Raw genomic sequence first — 7667 nt, 5'->3', positions numbered from 1 at the left:
CCAACGTGTGTCCATGTTCATGCGTGGGACCAACCACCCACTGTACCGGGTCCATCGTGTGTCCATGTTCATGCGTGGGACCAACCACTCACTGAACCAGGTCCAACGTGCATCAATGTTCATTCGTGGGACCAGCCACCCATTGAACCAGGTCCAACGTGTGTCCATGTTCATGTGTGGGACCAGCCACCCACTGAACCAGGTCCATCGTGCATCCATGTACATGTGTGGGGCCAGCCACCCATTGAACCAGGTCCAACGTGTGTCCGTGTTCATGTGTGGGACCAGCCACCCACTGAAGCAGGTCCAACGTGTGTCCATGTTCATGCATGGGACCAGCCACCCACTGAACCAGGCCCAACGTGTGTCCATGTTCATGCATGGGACCAGCCACCCACTGAACCAGGTCCACCGTATGTTCATGTTCATGCATGGGACCAGCCACCCACTGAAGTAGGTCCAACCCACTCCAGTGACAGGTACCAGACAGGTGTCAACAGGATCCAGGGAGTGTCAAGGCACAGCAAAAGACTGAAATAATTCATTTCTTGTCAGGGAAATGGAAGTAGAACGAGCCAGACAGATCTTTAGTTTCACCAGCCGTCCTTCACATTTACTGCAGTAACAACAACGTTTCTGCCGATGGGGGGGTGGGGGGGGGGGGGTCAGTGCCGGTGCCCGGAGGAGATGAACTGGAACTCCCAACAGGAGCTGGGGTAAAGTTTTCTGTCCACCATACTCAAAGGCACTGAGACACGCTGAATATCCAGGAGAGGTAGGCAATTGTGCACAAGCACAGACTTACAAGACAGAGGAAAAAGCAAACAAACCAAGAGCGACAGACAGACGACCACACACACTGGCGCCATCTTGTTCCCACACCTTTGTACAAGAACAGCAATGATGTTGTCCATGGTGTAAATCTACAAACAGTTCAAATAAAGAACATGTAAGAACATGAAACTGAAGCTATCGGGGATGAATGTACCTGTTGATACCAGCATATCCAAACCATTTTCTGATCAGAGTAGTAGACTTCACTAGTGCAACTCAAGAAGCCTTTGATGGAAGTGATCCTAAAAAAAACAAGTTCTAATGTTGGAGCCATAGTCTGACATTTTCTAACCACCACAGACAATTATTGTGTCATAGATGGACTGAGGCACAATCTACGTAACACAGATTCAACATTTCTATTCTGTTCTGATGTCAAGCTAGAGCATGAACATGGTTTTAACAAAGGGGTCACGTGCGACCTTAACCCTTAAACCAATGACCTTGAAATCAATTGGCATCACCCACGAGGTGCACGACTGTGCATTTTGACAATTTTTTGTTAAAGGGTTATCAATTTATAAGTTGGACAAGAAATTGTCCGTTGGCAGACGGCATCATAGCATAATTTGTTCTGTCTTAGGACAGATATATAAAAATGTTTGGCCTCACGTGGGATCAGCAAATCAACCTGGAGTGTCCCAGTGATACATTTTCATATTCATAAGTTGTTTACTGTGATCTTGTTGACTGCAGACCTTTAACCCTGAGAGGATTTTTTTAGCTCCTACGTGGTTGAAAGTTAGCTCTAAGCACATTTCAGACTGTGAACCTCCCCAGGACATGCTACACTCTGTGGTCTCCAGAAGGAAGTCTCTGCAGGGGGAGGGGGGGAGGGTTCATGCCCTGCAGCCGCACAGCGTAACTTAGATACCCACTTTTTAATTTTTTTTATAGAAAACACATTTAACAATTAAATTAGTGACATTTAAATATAATTTTGTCATCTTGAACAGATATTAAGTATATATTAAGTACAGTATAATAAGTATTCTAAATATCTGAAAATGTTAAATATATCAGTGCCAAGTAATATGAATAACTGGATACAGATAGAAACAACAGTACCATGATAGTGACAACTTTTTATATCCATCCAAATAAATCGAGTTATTATTGACAAACAGCAACATGAATACTCAAGAGTTACATTAACTGTACAGTAAATTGTTGATAGTGTGTTTACAACAGGACCAGAAACAATTTGAATATCATTGTAGTGATATCTATATTAATTGTAAACCTTTACATTAAAGAAAAAGAAAGATAAGACTTGTTTAAAGCAACCCTTGGCATGTAATAAAAAGCATTTTATAGCGCTGAAATAACATTTCAGTCCAGAACAGAAGGCAGTACAAGTGGAAAAAGATTTTCAGAATAAAATAAGTTAATTATACTTACAGTGAAAGAATAAAAAGTATCTGAGTGGAGCGTTCGTTCACATTTATGCTCTTATTTATGTTAGCTGTCTCTGACATTGTTCTTCTTGTGTTCAGAAGGTAAACTTTCTGTTTACAGTATCTCTGCACACCAGATCTAATATGTCTCCAGAACAATAGTTCTGTTTTAGTTTTCTGAACAATAAAAATGAATATATGAATTTTATCTCTCTGGTTTTCAGGTCAGAAACTATCTGCTAATGTGCATCACAGCACATTTTTGTTCAGTCCGTATTGGCAACATTGTAACTCTGCAATGTTTTTATGGCAAAGAAAGCATAGTGATTATTTACTGGTTTAAACAAACTCTGAGATAGAAACCCAACATCATTGATACTTTTTATAAACACAATGCCCGTGGCAACTTTCATGAGGAATTCAAGCACAATTCTCATTTTACACTCAATGTAGGGCTCTGGATCCTCTGCTGCCAGCCACTGCAGGAACCCCAGAGGCAAACAGGATGGAGGGAGGCAGCGAGGCGCTGAAGAGCTGCGAGGCACCAGAGGCCAGCGAGGTGGTGGAGAAGAGGAGATGGACTTAAAAGCCAGGTGAGTTCCACAGAACTGAGACCTCCTCCTCTCCTCTTTCTCCACCAGAACAGGAGACGGAAGGACCTCCACGTCCAGGCTGTGGCATCTCTGCCTCTCTCTGCTCCACACAGAGGCTGTGGTAGCTCGGTGGTCTGTGGTTGCATCAGGAAGGACATCCGGCATAAAAATAAATGTCATGTCTTCGTGCAACTTAGTTCACTGCGGCGACCCCTGAAGAAGGGAGCAGCCGAAAGAAGGAAAAACATAATAATTAATAATCATTTAACAGGTAAAAGTCCTTAAAATGTTTAATCTTATTTACTAAGGGTCCTAAACCAGAATTAAATAGGCTACCACATATTTGTCTAAATTAAAGAGGTTTTTTTTTTTGTAATTTAACAAAAACACTTCTTTTCTGACAGCACAGTAACTGTGTCTGGACACAGTTACTGTGCACAGTATCAGAGTCAGAGTCAGAGTCAGAGTTTCTTTATTGTCATTCGCACCTCATGTGGTACATGTGGTGGAGCGAAATTATGTACACAGGGTCCCAGTTACATCCAACAATAAAATGTATAAGAAAAACAGTAATAACATCTAAGATATGAACTAAGAAAAACATCAACTAAATATACACTAAGCACTCATAACATAAAACATTGAACATCAGCACAAACATGAACATGAGTCTGTGAGCAGATGTGCACGCATGAACACATCAACATTGAAACAGATCAGCAGCAACATGAAACAGATCAGCAGCAACATGATATGGTTTTTCACAGTGATTATTCTAGTTAGAGATTCATGAGTCTAACAGCCTCAGGGTAGAAGCTGTTCCTCAGTCTAGTGGTTCTACACTTAATGCTCCTTAATGCTCTTCCAATACTGAGAGAAACCAAAGACCTCAGAGCAGCACATCTACGTCGGCACCGACTGACCAATCTGTTTTTGCCCGTATGTTTGTCCACTAAAGAGCATGTAAGGACTGTTTGTACAGAGGATGAGCAGAGGAGCAGTCAGGGAGAAAAGCTGTTCTTCCTGACCACTGCTGGTTTTTGACAACAGTATAGGTTGAAAGTCAACATTTAGGGGAGCGTGCATGAAAAGGTTTGACACAATGGCATTCATTTTGCATTATTTACTGATGTTCAAGTTTAGTTTATGCATCTTGCACTGTATTTTTTATGTCACTGTAAATAAAAGTCATGCACCAGATTCAGTCACTGGCAGTTTGTATCACATCGCAGGTAAACACAAAATGCATAAAAACACAAACAAGGACTAAAACCACTAAACACAAATGCAAATCCAAAACAAATGAAATTTTATTATTATACGACCATTGACAAACTGCTGTATTATACAGCAATATAGCAATCTATAGCAATGGTCCAGACAAGCAAAGACTGTGTATAACATTGCCCTGGATTTCTGTGACAGTCCGTCTAGTGATGATGCATATGTGTATCAAGTTTCATGAAATTATCATGTGCAGATCAGAAGTTATGGGCAAGAAGGTTTGGAACATAAAAATTATACAACAATCTGTACCACATTCATGGCATATAAAAACGTACAAGTCAGATGTAAATGCAAATTAGATGTATTAAACATACGTTAAATGAAGACAACATATTGTTAGCTGAAGGTTTTGTAGCTGGCATTTTACTTGCAAGGTCAGATTTTAGGTCAAGGTCAAAGTCAAGGTTTCTTTATTGTCATTCACATCACATGTGGTGCATGTGATGGAACCAAACTGTGTACACAGGGTCCCAGTTACATCCAACAAGGTATAAATTGTACAGAAAAACAGTAATAAGATCTAAGACATGAACTAAGAAACACACTAAACTAAGAATACACTAAGCACAAATAATACAAAAACAATACGCTGAACAACAGCAGCACAAACATGAGTCTGTGTGAGCAGATGAGGATTGAATTTTAGGACAGGTGACATACATAAATATATATAAACACATAATGTATGCACCCAAAGACCTGTCTCAGAAATGAGCCGCGCGCCGTGTTATCTGCTCACTTTAATATCCTTCTCAGCTCAGCAGAGGTGAACATAGTTCAGGGGGTGTCCTTGAAGCAGCACTCTTTGTTTGCACAAACATATGGTTCATGGGCATCTAAGAGACATCCTTCAGTTCGAGTGTTTTGAGACACAACCAAGCTCCATGTTCTCAGAGCAGAGAGGAAGAATTTTCTCAGCCACGATGATAAAAACATTCACAACCTTTGACCAAAAATTATCTGACGAACTATCTCAGTAGTTTTGAAACTAACGTGAAGGTTTGTATAGAATGTGCAGCAGTGCAGCATGCTCAAACCCTGACAGGCACCTACCACTTTCTGAGCTCAGCTTTTGGAAGCTGCATCTGTAAAAGAGGCCTTGAACACATTCAAACTCCATGTTCCCAACCTCTCCTGAGATGTACAAAAACTCTCCAGAAGGTGTAGGTTGAAAATATTATGGGCGGGTGCCTCTGCTACATGTGCCCAGTTCACCTATACTAAATGTTTGGGTTTACCAGGCCTAATCAACACCCCCAACCACCAGGTAGTGAAGAGTTGACAGCTCTGCCCATCTTTTTATCCTAGTGTCCAAGAGCCACAGGTCTGTTAAAACAATTACAAAAACGATCATCAACCTTTGGCTCAAGATGGCCTGGGATTGGATCACTTGACGTACAAAGCCCTAGGAACCAGGCACTCGTCGTCCAGATCTCTCCAAAGCCTGTCTCTGTAAGGTGGCCTGCTTTCTCTATTCTAGGTGACATGACCTGTTTCCTGTGCTTTTCCTTCTTCAAAGTGTTCCACTTAGCCTGAACCCTCTCCTGAGGCCAATTTGCTGGTGCCCCTGATAAGAGCGTCACCATGGAGATGTTCAAACCCCCCACCAGGTGGCAGTTTTGTGGAGTGGGGTTCTTATTTTAAAAAAAAAAATTTTTTTTTTGAGTATTATAAATATTATTTTTAGTCAAAATGTCTGTTCCAAAAGAAAAGCAGAAAGATCAGACAAAACTAGACCAATAAAACAAAGAAATATAATGTGAAGTGAAGCTCCAAAGTATTTTACATTGTTTATCAGATATGTACTATTATGTACACGACTGTGTTACTAGGTCTTTATTCTTGTTCTTTTCTAACTGGTCTGTACGCATCACTTGTAACATTCTTCACTCTATAGAAATAAAAATGATTGTCATGATCAGTTTGAAACACAAAACTTGTTTAGAATTAGAAGTGGATCAATAATGTATCTTGCTGTGTGTTTATAAATCCCCCAGATGTGATGCAGTGTGTTCCAGGAGTTCCTTATTCAACCGCTGCTCTTTTATGATCAAAGCCACACGAAACAGCACAGAGCAGAGGAGCCAAGAACAAAGATGGACATAAAACAGGCATATGAAATCTGGGGAGTTTATGAAATATACATCCTGTAATGATTTCTGTTCTACGTAAAAATAACAAAAATAACAAAGTCACAGGATTTTCACCATGAGATAAAAGCGGTTACAAAACACCAGGTCATATTGTGCAGTTTAATGAAGGAACTCGTGAGACTTGCTGAAGCAAATCTTGGACTTCCCATTAAAATGTATGAATGTGCTTTTTGATAAACCACACAAATGTTGCTCAACATTTGCTCAGGCATTCACACTAAATAAACCTAGTGACAAACATTTCACCAGAATGTTCATTCAACTTCAGTTCAGTTTATTTATATAGCACCAAATCGCAACAGAAGTTGTTTCAGGGCACCGTACAAAAACATCCACATACAAAAGCCAATTAGTAAAAGTTCTCTACCTAAGGGTATTCTAGGATCTTGAAGGATAGTGCTTCCAAAAAAACAACTTTTGACAGAATGATCAGTAAATTAAATCTATTCAAAGCAGGATGCTGTTGATGTTCAAACATTATTTCAAAGCTTCACAGATAAAGTAATTACCGGTGCTTGTTTGAATAGTTACGCAGTAAAGATGAAAACTTAGCAAGATATGCTAAAGATGTTTCACATTGAATACAGATAATTTAGAACAGTTTCAGTTCACTCTAAAGGTTGAGTCATGTCCTCTGGAACCTGACATAAGCTTGTTAGATTTATCTTCCGGGATTATTGAGCAAGCATCACGACAATTGGCCCTGTGATGGACTTGCGGCCGCTGGACATGGGCACCGGTGACCCCCGTGACACAAAATGGAATAAGCGGGTAAAGATAATGGCTGGATCATAACATTTTATGTTAATCTTCCATTTAAGTTAATTCAAGACAGTCACCACAGACAGATTTACAGATATTTATCTAAAACCTGGCATTTTCAAAGTTTGACATAAATTGTTACACCCTGATCTCCTGCATTCATCTCTATTTATCAGCATAAGATGTTTTTAGTTTAAAACTCTGTCATGAAAAGCAACAGGTAATTTCATACCTTCAAGGAATGCTTAGCCTTTCATTTTTATTTGTTTTAGTTTGTTTTGAGGTATATAACTCTTTACAGTGTACAAAACCCAATTATTTCATTTAGTTTGTCTCTGAATAATACATGACCACTTTGTCTTAATATGATAGAGCTGCATTAAAAGCACAGGCTCAGTTGTTATTGCCTCTCAGTGAGAAGGTTGCCAGATCGCATCTCAGCCAGAGACCTTTCTGGGTGGAGTTTGCATGTTTTCTCTGTGACTGCACGAGTTTTCTCCAGGTATTCCTGTTTCCTCCCACAGACTAAAACATTCATGCAGCACTTTGGTTGGCCTTGTTGCTCTTTTTAAGTGGTTTATAAATAAAATGGTGTGGTATGGTATGGTATGGTATGGTATGGTATGGTATGGTATGCTATG

Source organism: Nematolebias whitei, chromosome 11 (genome assembly GCF_014905685.2).
Source record: "Nematolebias whitei isolate Nwh7 chromosome 11, NemWhi1, whole genome shotgun sequence".
Lineage (NCBI taxonomy): Eukaryota > Metazoa > Chordata > Actinopteri > Cyprinodontiformes > Rivulidae > Nematolebias > Nematolebias whitei.
This window is presented reverse-complemented; position numbering follows the sequence as displayed.